The sequence below is a fragment of the Pomacea canaliculata genome, linkage group LG1, assembly GCF_003073045.1.
Source record: "Pomacea canaliculata isolate SZHN2017 linkage group LG1, ASM307304v1, whole genome shotgun sequence".
Taxonomy (NCBI): Eukaryota; Metazoa; Mollusca; class Gastropoda; order Architaenioglossa; family Ampullariidae; genus Pomacea; species Pomacea canaliculata.
This window is the reverse complement of record NC_037590.1, coordinates 26,904,385-26,917,680: the sequence shown is the minus strand read 5'-3', so window position 1 is coordinate 26,917,680 and position 13,296 is coordinate 26,904,385. Positions and strand designations below refer to the sequence as shown.

The window sequence follows — 13,296 nt, the reverse complement described above, 5'->3', positions numbered from 1 at the left end:
AGTTGGCAGCCTTCAGATGTGGTAGCGGCTGACTGTTTTATTGTCTGAATGTGTGTGAAAAACAAAATTAAGAATGGTGGCAGCAAAAGAAAACAGAATGGGAGGTTTGTTGGGAAAGAGAGAGATCATGGCAAAGAGAGAAGAGCTCGTTGAGCACATACAGCTGCAGTATCACAACCTCAATCAGCCTCTGCAAGAGGACTAAGTAGGGGGCCAAAGGTTAACAGTAAGTTTGCTTTGCTTGATGGTGGCTGCAAGTAGCAGCTGCAGACAACCAGCAAGCTGTCGCAACAGTAAAGGTACCACAACTTTCAGCCACTTGTGAGCACATTCTTTATTCAGCTACCGAGACAGGTATTTTCTCATTTATTACGTATGTCCCATTATATACTGCAAACAGCTCAAGAACAACTGTAGTTACATAGCATTTTACACTTTCTGAGTAACTAAGGATTTAATTATATTTGTTTATTAAAAAAATAATTTTATTTAAATAGCAAAATAACATTACTCTTCAGGCTCATTTTGTGTTGTAATTAAGGTGTTAAGACTAGAGGGACTATTCTTTTATAATTACAAAAGGATTTTGCAAGAGATTTTTTTTTTTTGGTGTGGGGGATACAGTAACATCCAAGCACTTCTTTAGAGACCACAGTTCATACTCTCACAGAAGCTAATAAATACTTTTAGAACATTTTAATACATTTTTTGTACATGCATAACTATATTTTATTATGAGATTTTATGTATTATATCCATTTTCCAGATGACTGATAAGTTGTGTGTGCATAGTTTGAATTTATACTGCTTAGCTTTCTTTGTTGCTTAAAGTTCATTTTTTGATAAATATATATATTTTTTCAAAAGTAAACATTTTTCTGAGTAAGTGTAATGGCTTTGTTTTAAAGTATAACAGAGTTGTGCTTGAACCCAGTCTAAGGAATTGATGAGAAAATAACATTAGCTTAGGAAATGACAGAAAGAAAATATTTTTGGGGAGTATGTCTTCTGATGGAGAACTAAGAAGGGTGTATGCACATTTCACAGGGCTTTGATGGAGAACCTGGAATTCCTGGTCAAAGAGGTGAGCCAGGTCTGCCTGGGCAGTCTGGTGCCATTGGACCTCAAGGAGATCCTGGTTTGCCTGGTTTGAAGGGTGAGCCGGTATGTGAGCCAGTTTATCTAGTGTGTACCAAACTGAACATCTAGACTGATTAAATTTGCTGTTTTCTCTGTGTGCTTTCCTACAGCCGAGTTGTTTGACAGAAATAAGTTGTCTGCTATCTTCACAATCACCAAAAAAGTCATGATCACAAAAGTCTGAAAAGGCATGATCTCTGGAATACAAAAGAAAGAAAGTTAAAAGTCTATGCCTTGCATTTTATTTTAACAGAGAGAACCTCCCACCACCAACCTTTTCTTACTGATATGCATTTTTTCCAAAGACCACCAACAGTTCAACATTATTTATGAACTGTACTGCTATGGATTGTGTTTGACAGAAATACTTTTCGGCTTTTTCATAAGGTCTTTCCGAACCTATTTTTCACTTTGTTGAAAAATTCATTTAACTCCAACATTTAGTTTAATTTTTTTTTATAGATTATTCTTTGTAGATTGGTTGTTGATGTCAATATTTTTGATGTATAAGATCCTTTTTTATTCAGTAGCACACTTTCCATCATATTTTACACACTACCCATAATCTGTCCTTGATACATTTACTGTCTTATCATATATAATATGATCCAGTTTTTAATCTGTCATAATTTGATTTTCTTTATTCTGCGTTCTTTCTAATAAAAGGTAACATGAGATTTTTTGGTACATGATCTTGCTGTAGTAACAGCTTTTGCTGCAAAATCTCCCATAACCAACCAATCAGCTAGGATTTATTGTTAATCATTTTATAATCAATGTGAGATTGAGATTATTATTGTATATGTCTCCAGGGCTTGCCAGGAGCACCTGGAATAACCTTGCCTGCAGTCCCAGGACCTCCAGGACCACCAGGTCGTGAAGGCAGCGCAGGTAAAGATGGGACTCCTGGAGTTCCAGGTACACCTGGCCTGACTGGACCTCCTGGCCCACCTGGTCCACCTGGGCCAGCAAGCTCTGCTTTTTCCATTGGACATGGTGAATCTGGTGATGATCTTGAAATAGTTGGACAGAAAGGAGATCCAGTAAGTTGTTTGAAATGGTGCATGTTCATTCTGTCTTTACATGTAGTGGAGGATACATTCATAAAAAAATAAAAACAAGATGAACTATTTAGGACCAAGGAAGAGCAATAGACTTTTAGCTGTAAAAGTATATATTTGGTGGATGTGTGTGTACACAGGGTCTTCCAGGACCCAGAGGTGAGAAAGGAGAGATGGGAACGCCTGGTATACCTGGTTTCCCTGGTGATGTAGGTCGACCAGGACCCTCAGGTATACCTGGTCAACCTGGAGAACCTGGCCTTCCAGGATTGATGGTGAGCAAATTGTATTGTCCTAGATTACTTTTATTTATTAAATGAATCTTCTTTCTCATTCATCCCTTGACTGGTACTAGCCTATCACTTGTTTAGCTGGCCTGTCTGTACTTATCATCAGGAAGACCTTGCTAGATGTAGCAGTTGGCAAAGCTCACTACTAAAGTCTGTAAAGTAGTAAATAGGTCCTGCATCAAAGCACCAGTCCATTCCTTCATGATTGGTTTCTTTTGTCCACCTGAGTGTCAACCACCCTCCACAGTGCCTTAAAGGACAGTCATACAGTGTTGTGTTGGACAAAACAGACAAACCAGACTAGAATGTGCTGCTTTGCTGTTGCAAGAATGGGTTCCTGGTGTCCACCCCCAGGGTGGCAACCATGGTTCATACAAAATCATTGGTCTCGCATTCCATGTAAAACTTAGGAGCAATTTTCTTAGGCATTTGATCTCAAAATGCCTGGATTCATTTTTTGGTAGCAGCATGCAAAGTTCACATTTTGCAGTCATATACTGCAGGGCAGGGACTAGAAGGGATTAATGCAGCCTATACTTGGTGGTCAACAATGCTGTTGCTGTGCCAGATCCTATACAGGTTCCAAAGACCATGATTTATGGCTCAAAGACATGTTTCATATAACTAAGAATTAACATAATTAAGTTACTATCTAGAGCGTGGTAGGTGAAGAAATAGCAGTACATCTTTGTCACTTGTTTGGAGAGCTAAGAAACTGTCTTGAAAGGTTTGTAATTATGACACATGACTACACAGATATAACACAGGAACTGTCAGTATACATTTAAGCATATGATATGCACCAGTACTTGGTACAGTAAGTGTCTGGTTTTTGTATACAGTCCCACAGCACGTATCTAGTTAGCATGCTACAGTTTCATATTATGTCTCATGTATTCATTGGTTTATGAGGTATTCCCACAGTATGTGGCCATTCTTGTAACTTATGTGTTTCACAGAACCTACAGTGTACACAGTATAAGTCCAGTTAGAACCTATGGATTTTGATGCATTTTCTTTGCAGACTTTGGCACTCTGAAATTACCAGTGGAAAAAATACATTCCCATTTCTTAACAGGACTCTTTCCCCAGACCCCCATCCCCAACCTGAATGAATGATCACTATTTGTGATGATGTTATGATGATGACACATGGTATGATTCTTTGTTTAGGGTCAGAAAGGTGATAGAGGTGAAAAGGGTGATATGGGATCTGTGGGCCCAGCTGGACCATCTGGACAACCTGGAGTAGCAGGTCCACCAGGTCCACCAGGTCCCCCTGGACCACCTGTAGCCATTGTGCCACAAGCGTCTGGGCTGGATGTCCAAAGTGGCTTGCCAGGGGATAAGGTGAGATCTGTGATCATCATGATGAGTATTCTGTTCATGACTAACGCATGCCACATTTTCTCTAATTAAAAAAAATGAAATATTTCCCCTACTGCATATTTTTGCTGTTGTACACAGGGTGAAAAGGGTGAAAAGGGCGATTCAGGAGAGGAAGGACCTATGGGTCCTCGTGGATTCCCTGGACCACCTGGTGAAATGGGCATGCCAGGCTTTCCAGTAAGAGGGAGAGAGGGAGAGTGTGTGTGTAAGAGACTTGCATAAATATATATATTTTATTCTGCAACAAGACAGTTTTTCATAAAGCATTCGCCCATATATCTGTTCAAACATTGTACACAAGCACAAGCATATTGTTTTCTGTCTGTCTCTCTTACACTACACAGGTACACACATCTTTCACCAATCATTCTTCAGTCTGCTTGTAGTGAAACTTTTGTCTAAAGGGTCGTCAAGGACTTAGGGGACGCAAAGGTGAGCCAGGAATTGGCCTGCCTGGACCTAAAGGAGAGCCTGGAGCACCAGGCATTGGCGGCCCAGGAAGTGGTGTGTTCATCCCTGGACCAAAGGGTTCTCGGGTTTGTATATAGAAGTACAGAAAGGATTTAAATGCACATAATAACCAAAACCATCAATGTCCACCCACCTTCCCTTCGACCGTTTGTCGAGAATCTTGGCTTCATTGTAATGACCCTTGACAAACAAGCTGCATCTGTCTGTCTGAGCTCCATAAAACTAGTGCCATCCACTATGATCTTGTTTTTGATAAACTGCTAACACTTTTATCTGTATGTTCATTCTTAGAATCAAGGCTTGATAAATGTAATTCCTTGGTCTGGAGCAGCCCTGCATATGTCGTTCGCTAACTTCAGAAAGTACAGAACTTTGCTTCTCATCTGGTGTTCAGAGCATGGAAGCAGGACCATATCACTCTTTTACTGTCACTGCAGACTGCCTTTTTGTGCTCACAGTCAGTACAAGTTGTCTGTGTTCTGCTTTAATTTGTTTTTGAAGGCTTTTGTCCTTCCTGTTTCTCCAAACTTCTCTTCCCTACATCCCAGGGAAAACTTTGCTCTTCTTCTGAACAGTGCAGACTGTGTACTCCTGTAACCAGAACAATAATGAATGGTTGCTGGCTTGCTTGTTATGGTGCAGCAAAGCACTAGAACTCCCTTCTCTTTGATATCCACCTTTTACCCACCAGCAAGCCTTTAAACGTGCATTTTTGTTGTGAGCACTACTCCTGAACATAGTCCATTTGTGAGTAGTACATACACAGTCCATTTAATGCTACTAACCATTCCCTCTCTCACTTTACTTCTATAATTCTTCATGAATCTTTCCTGCTGACTTGCCACAGCTGTCTACCAACTTCTTGCCACTATTGTTTGCTAACTTCCTGCCATTACTGTCTGTTCCTTTTGTGTCTTTTTTTTTTTTGCCATCTTGCAGTTCCTTCAGGTGCTAGATATTGACTTAGTTTTGTCATGTTGAGGACGTGTTCCTTTAGGGGCATAATTCTGCTGTATATAAATTTCACATTTATTACTAGTGTTAGTATTACTAAAGTACTATTTTAAAATTCCTGTAATCTGTTGTTTTTTTATTTTTCTTATTTCCAGAATGTTTTTGCACTGCAGTTTGTATAAACTTATGCAATGTTATGATTTAAAAACATTTTTCCTCAAATAACAGTGACAAGAATAAATTCTTTTATTAAGGTAAGAATATAGAATCACAAGAATGAATCCTGTTTTTTTTGGTTTTTGCAGGGAGATCCTGGTTTACCTGGTTTGGATGGCAGACCTGGTCCTCCTGGCCCTCCGGGACCAGCAGGGGGAGATGGTGGAGAAAAAGGCATTGTGCTGGGTAAGTAGACCCTTGTGTCATAACAAAAATTTATGTGACTACAATAGTGACTGTGATATATCTTTTGAGAATCACCTGAAGAATGTTCTGTTTATATGTAAATATAATAGTATGCTCACATCCCATAGCAATGGGCAAAGTATTCCAGTTTTAAAAATAAAGAAAGGTTAAGTGGATAATGCTTCAACATAAACAGCATAATAATATGTGATTTCCAGGTAAAGGAAGGTATTCTGAATACCTTACTGTAGTAAACAGTTTATTAGAACATTTAAAAGGTGTCACCAGTGTCACACATTAAATCATGCTTTTAAGTTGCTGACAGATCAATGAAACTGTCTTTAATTTGTCATACAAAAAGTATTTTAGACTTTTTGGGAACAGAACGAGTGGACTGGCCTAAATTGACATCATTTAAAGCTTCAGCCAGCTACAAAACTTTAGGCACAGGATAACTCATAGTGATCACTTCTTTCCTAGTAAATATGTTTCCTTTATAACATTGGAACTATTTTCCCCCAAAATATAGAAAAATAACTATGTGACAAATATAATTTCAAATGAGATTTTATCAAATTCAATAGACATTAACCTGGTGGAGAAGGGAACGTTCAGGGTAGACTGATTAAAGTAGGTATTTCTAGTTTTGAGAGGGGGGGATCCCATTACATTATTTTAGTTTCAAAAAGTAAAAATGTTATGATTAATATGATATCCTATAAATGATAGCAGAGAAAGGGCAGAAAGGTGAACCAGGGATCGGAGGAAGAGATGGTGAGGATGGTCGGCCTGGAATTCAGGTGTGTGATTTTATCCACTAACACATTTTCTTCATGAAAATCTTAATCATTATCTGTAAGAAAACTTTTAATAAAGTGGGGTCTGCACTAACTGGTTCAAGACTCTTGAGTCCTCCAGTTGGCCCAACTATCCAATGGGTGGGTACCTGATGCCTTAGAGGGCTGGAGAAAGCAAGGCATCAAGAGAGAGAAAATGGGCCTTACAAAGACCCGAGATATATGGCGATTCTAACATGTCATTTCCTATCAACCATAAAGTGAAGACACCACCTTTGTGGCATATAGATTGTATTAGACTGGATATGCTTAAGTTTATTATAAGAAGTTTGACCATACTTTTTGATTGCAGGGACCAGCTGGTGTTCCAGGTGAGCCAGGTATCCGTGGCCTGCCTGGTCTCCCTGGCCCCCCTGGGCCTGGTGGTATTGGAACAATAGGCAGTGGAGAGGGTGAAGTGGTAATCCAAGGTCCTCCAGGGCCTCCAGGCCGCCCAGGCCCACCAGGAGAGCCAGTGAGTGATGGTACACCACAAAATTACGGAAGGGCTGATGATGAAAAATCTGTTTTATTAATTGTTGTTGATCATGTGAACAATTTTAGTATATAATTAAAAGAAATCTAAACATTTTGATTTTACATTGAAAAAAAGGAGTGTTTGCATTTTTAGATTCAGCAATGTTAACATTAAGTCCACCAATCCAGCTTTGATGTTCTTAAGAGAGTTCTTCCTTTGGCCACTACAGCATTGACCACCTTTGACCACCATGATGGTAGCAGAATCAAAAGTTAAAAATCAAAAGTTGAAAACAGAAAGCTTATCCATTTATGTGATTACAAAAATGACAAAACCCTTGAAACATTTAAAATATTTGTAGAGTATATGGAAATCTAAAGATTAAAAAAGGAGCGAAGAGAAACAAAAAAATGGAAGTGAACATTGAAGGTTGTGCTGAGTAGACAGGTAAATGTACACCCACCCTAATTTATTATGTTAGGGAAGTAAGAGAGGCTTGGCAACATGGTGTTGAAATATTTCAGTTAGAGAAGTATGCAGCTGTTTTCTGTAATTACTATAAAATTTGATGAAGTGTTTGATTTTGTTGCCAGAAAAAGCTCATACTTGCACCATATTGCCACATTTTGTAGTGCTAGTTATAATCTTGATTTTTGTTATGCCAGGGCCCACGTGGACCCCCAGGTATTGGAACTGAAGGACCAAGAGGTCGACCAGGACCAGTTGGCCCGGCTGGGCCACCTGGATCACCTGGTTTGGGCCTGCCAGGCCCTCCGGGTCCACCTGGTCCTCCTGGATATTCTGGAGAGATTTCTGGAGCTGGAGCTGGAGTTGTCCGAGGTCCGCCTGGTCCACCTGGCCCACCTGGTCCACCTGGTCCATCTAGCCTTGGCTTAGTGGCTAATGTGAGTAGTATCTGTTTTTCATTACACCACTTTTGATGATAGGCATTGATTTTCTTAATAAACATCAATGTTTTATACGAAACCTATGTTAAAGTTTATTTATTTATGTAGGGTCCTGTGGTCTTTGCAAACATGGATGCAATGCTGAGTGTCTCCCACAATACACCACCTGGAAGTCTGGCCTATATCAGTGACCAGCAGTATGCCTACCTGCGGGTAGACCAGGGATGGAGGTTGATACAGGTCAGCATTAAAGCTCATTTTATGAAAGTGAATTATTGTTTTTGAGAGTAGACAAAAATTGTTTGTTATTGTTGTGGTCATTTTCACTTTGATCTTTATTACAGCAAAGAGTTGAGAATCATTTTTTTAAAGTAGTTAACTTGATATCTAGGATAAACTTCAAGACTTTCATGGACTTTGTGGTTTTATATTCACAGCTGGGGACACTTATACCCTTGCCAAGTCCACAACAACCAGTGAGTGCATTCTTTCTTCTTTATACTTTTGTGAAATTTATCATTCCCAACAGGCATTTGATAAAAGTTGATTTTATTGGGTATTGGCTTAAAGACAGCAGATTTTCATTAAAAACACCAGTAAATTTTTATTTTCAGTTTCAAGCATTTTTCACTGTTTATTTTGTATTAGTAAATGTATTTTGATGTAATTATTCCAACTTGGCATGATTCCATGTCAGTGTGTGACAGTATTATACATTTCTGATTTGTCCATCCTTTGCCTCGCATCACATTCCAGCATACACCTGTTGGTGTTCATTTTACTGTATCACACAGTTTCTTTGTCTATCATCTTTCAGCATATACCAGTTTGTAAACTTTTTCAAGGTTCAAAGCAGAATGTGATATAAGCTTGGAAATACAAAGTGTATCATAACTAAAAGGAGTTTCAAAGATCTGTAACTGATAATTGAGAATATCAGTAGTGTCAAGCATTAGGGAAGCAATAACAAAAATAGCAGTAGGTTATTGAATGGCTAAACATTAAGAGCTTGAGTTTTTGCCCACAAAAGAAGCACTCATGCACAGTCTCTCTTTAACAAGGGACCCAGGAAAATGCTGGAAGTACTTTGTATGCTGGAAAAACTTCACAGTGATCATGCTGAAATTTCATGCTGATGTTGAAATTTTGTCAATAGCATAAACAACTAAGCTTATTTGAACCTGTTGCCAAGCAGATATATTTTCATTGAATCAGAAATTCTAAAAAATTTTTGACTGTTTTACTTTTTATGTCCTCTCTGCAGTTCAATAGTTTTGGCTCAAGTCCTTTAAGACTACTTAAAATGAGAGTGATGGTTTTATTGGGAAGTAAATTGAGCTTTCAGTTGCTGGTCAAAATCATTACAATTCAAAATAGTATTTTGTGTAAGAGGTAAATTTGAAGGGTGAAACTGAAATGTCATGATGTAAGGAATGAATGTTGAGTTGGGATGTGAGCATTGATGGTGCATGGAGCAGACAACCATTGAGAAGCTACTTGAAGGGTACTGAGCATGTTTGCACTTCAGGTATTTGCTTGAGCACTGCAAGTGTATATGATAGTTTTGATCACTTTTTTCCAGGAATGTGCATTTTGATCAGTTTTTGTAAACATATTGTAAACATACTATTATGATTTATCATTTGTTTTCATATTCTAGTCCATCATCAGACCACATGTAGACTTAAATTTAATGTAGACCATCTGTCTGACATTTGGCTTGCAAATCCAGATCCCAAAAAGATATGTTTGAAGCTTGTGACATAGGCATTGTTTTAAGTTGTTAGTTTAGTATATGTTCCTTTTTCCTTAAGATTCAGGCTTATGCATCATTACTTTAAAAATGATGGCTAGCAACTCTGTTTATGATTAATCTGATTATTTCTATTTTAATGGGATAATATAGATCTAATTTTGACATATATAACCATATTAGGTGACAAAGCAGCTTACAAAGCTTCTATTAAAATTGAACTAAATTAATAATGAAAAAAAGTGATTTAATAAGCTGTTATGTTTCTAAATGTCTTTGCTAATCTTGGCATGAATACAAATCTGTTGTTGACTGTGATTTCCCTGTTTTTAGGATAATCAGAACACAGTCATTAGCAACGGTCCCAGTGAGTCCAACACAAAATTTAATGTAACAGAAGAGGGTAGTATAAACATACTCCTCAATGGACCAGCAGAAGAGTTGAAAAGGCAAGAGCGAGAAAAAGAACGTAAAAAACTTAGAGACGACTATGAAAAGCGAATGCAGGAACGTGAACGTATGATGCGAGAAAGGGAAGAAGAGGAACGAAGAATGAGGCAACGGCAGGAAGAAGCTCGACAACAAGCTGAGCAGAAAATGAGAGACAGGCGTGCACGAGAAGAAAGAGAAAGACTAGAAAGAGAACGTTTGCGTGAACAACAAGAGAGAGACAGACGTCAGCAAGAAGAGAGAGAAAGAGAGGAAAGGGAGCGGGAAGAAGCAGAAAGAAAGAGGAGACAACAAGAACAGGAAAGAGAGCGAACTCGCGCTGAACAAGAGAGGAAAGAACGAGAAGAAGAGGTGGAGCGCAGGCGTAAAGAACATGATGAGAGACTTAAAGAAGGGAACGAAGGCGCCTGGAGAGGCAACAAAGGATGCAACTGCAGCAAGAAGAAGCAGAACGACAAAGGTTGTTGGAGATAAAGCAAAGACAACCCAACAAAGGGGATAGCTCAGTCAGCATCAGATCTGATGATCCTGTGGATGAAAGAGAACAACTGGGAAGAGGATCAGATAGACGGTCTTTGGTAATATGCAATTCCAGAATCTCCATCATAATTTTTTGCTTCTGCCGCCATTTATTTGCCATACCTACCATGGCTGCTATGCTGTGTGCTCTGACTCATTGGGGAAAATAGTACTTACCGGTGCCTGTGACTTAGTGACTGCAGTGTTTTCTTCATGAAGTAGATTGACTACATCAGCTTTACCTGCTGAAGGCTTTCTCTGAGTATTCTTGCACTTTCTGATGGGTGAAATCTCTTTTCAGTTTTTTTGCCTTTTTTTTTGATGATCCACTTTGCTATATAATGGTGAATTGGGTTTAGTGCTCACATTTGAATAACTTACCCATCTTGCTGTAACATATAACCTGGTTTTGACAAGTTTCACTATAACGACAAGTTTATGTTGCTTTATATTTGAGTATGCAGTGGTGGGTTAGGCATTTGCTACCTGGGCTAGACCTTTGCCAGCTATACCAGGCAGCCTTTGCTAGGAATCAGCTCTTGCAGCTCAGCTATTATTTTGACTGCGTGCTTCATACATACTTTTGCCAGTATCTGCTCATACGTACTGTTGCCAGCGTCTGCTCACGCCTGCTTTATGTTGGGAGTGTCAAAGGAAGATATCATATTGATGAAACATTTATTTCCCTTTACAGGAAGTCAACATGATTGGAGTTCCATTACTTTGGATTTAAAATTGACCGCAGTCATAGCTGTATATATTTTATTTTAAACATCCTTCAGTTTTGTGTTCAGTTTGCAGCCAGAATGCAATGACCCTATAGCTGCAGTGCACACAGAAGCTTTGTAGAACATACTCAAAATCAAGGAGCTAGACAATTTAACAACTGTCTTAAAACACAATATTCACATAGATGTAAATATTGATGAAGTAGAAACTGCAGTTTGATCAAGAGTAGAATCAAAAACCTGGAGATCTTGTTTCAGTGATGTTATATTTAATGGAGATCACTGGACACATAAACACAGGACATCCTGACAGCCATTGACCCTGGTTTGCAGGAGTGGTGTTTGAATGCCAAGTGTGCGAGCTCTGATGAGTGAACTGGAGTGGTGTGTGCACTATATCATCCATATATTGAGTGTTGTCATATATTATTTTCTTCCTCCACCACCTTCTCATCGTTGTCCTACCATTGAGTTATGAATGCATCATATTTATTCATATTATATATATACGAACTTTTCAGTGCATTAAGTCTACAGATTGCTGAATATGTAGCTTAGTATGATAAGCACTGTAACATTCATTATAACATTTTATGCACTGTGCACCATCAGAAAGCATTTTGCTGGGCACCATTAGTTAACACCTTTCTTGTTTGAATTTCTTGCAGTCGTTGACAGTTTTGACAGTAAGTGACACTGAAAACTGACATTGCATGAGAGCATTTTTAGTTAAATTTTGATCTGATCTGTGCACAGTTTGTGGGCTGCTGGGGGTACCCTGAAAATGCCTGCTCACTCAAAGCGTGTGGCTGTATTCAAACCTAACATGAGATCTGACCATCCCATAGAGCAGCTTTGATCTGACCTGTGGCTGTAGTTAATCATCTTGTCCTTAATCCTTTCTACTGCTAGTACTTGACTAAAGTGATGACCTATTGTTTTGTGGGAAAATGCTTCTACCTGCAGGTGATTTCCCATGTGATGACCTATGATTGGTTGGGTTCATAAAAAAATTGAATTTAAGTTGTGCAAAACTCTGTGGTGCTGGCTGTCAGCTACCTGCTGTTGCTGGATAACAGCAGTCAATACTTGCTGTCTTAGGATCATTCATAAGCTACAGCAAGCAGTCCTTACATGCCCGCAGAGAAACTGTGATGAACTAACTCTGAGCTTGTGTGCACTCTTAACTCCCATTTCTTAGTGCTTCAGCAAGTAAAGAAAACAAAACAACATAGTTTGCTTTTTAAAATGATCCTATTTTCTTGAATGTGTTTGACGTTTCTCTTCACACAGTTTGACAGCTTTCTTGCCAAATGTAAGACTAGGTCACTAGTGCTCTTGTAATCTGACAGAACTATTAAACCATCCAGCGCATTAGCATTTATTTCTTTTCAGTCATTTTCATCTTAGACTGACACTTGCACTGAGCAAAGCTGTAACCACTAAGCACAAGTAAAGATTGCTGTGCATGGATGTTAACTTTCAGTATGGCTGTCACTTTCACACTTTTTGTGCTCTTAACTGGCTGTTAGGCATATTTTGTCAGCAAACACAATGTGCTTAATTTTTATATATATTTAAGTATACTTTATAATTAGATGCATTTGTTGATATTTATAATTGGTCTGTGATTAATAGAACTATATTTTTTTATGTTTAAAATTGGTAGATTTTGCCATTTACCTGAAAAAGTTTCCTACTGTTCTTAAAATAATGTTAAAGAATGTCCTTCTAAGAGGTGAAGAGTAACTATGGGCTGTGAAGAACATTCTGGCTGCAGGCAATTGTTTTTTGAACTTTTCTACTTCTCCCACGCCAATACAGTCATTGCTGTTGTCTTATGTTTAATTTATAGACACTGTAGAAAAGAGGTATACAATGAAATCATGCTGAATGTTGCATGCAGTTGTTTCTTTT

General features: G+C 38.5%; 1 pseudogene; it reads left to right on the top strand.

Moving 5' to 3' along the window:
• LOC112560807 overlaps positions 1 to 13,296 on the top strand; it is a 57,010-nt pseudogene that overhangs the window by 35,941 nt on the left and 7,773 nt on the right.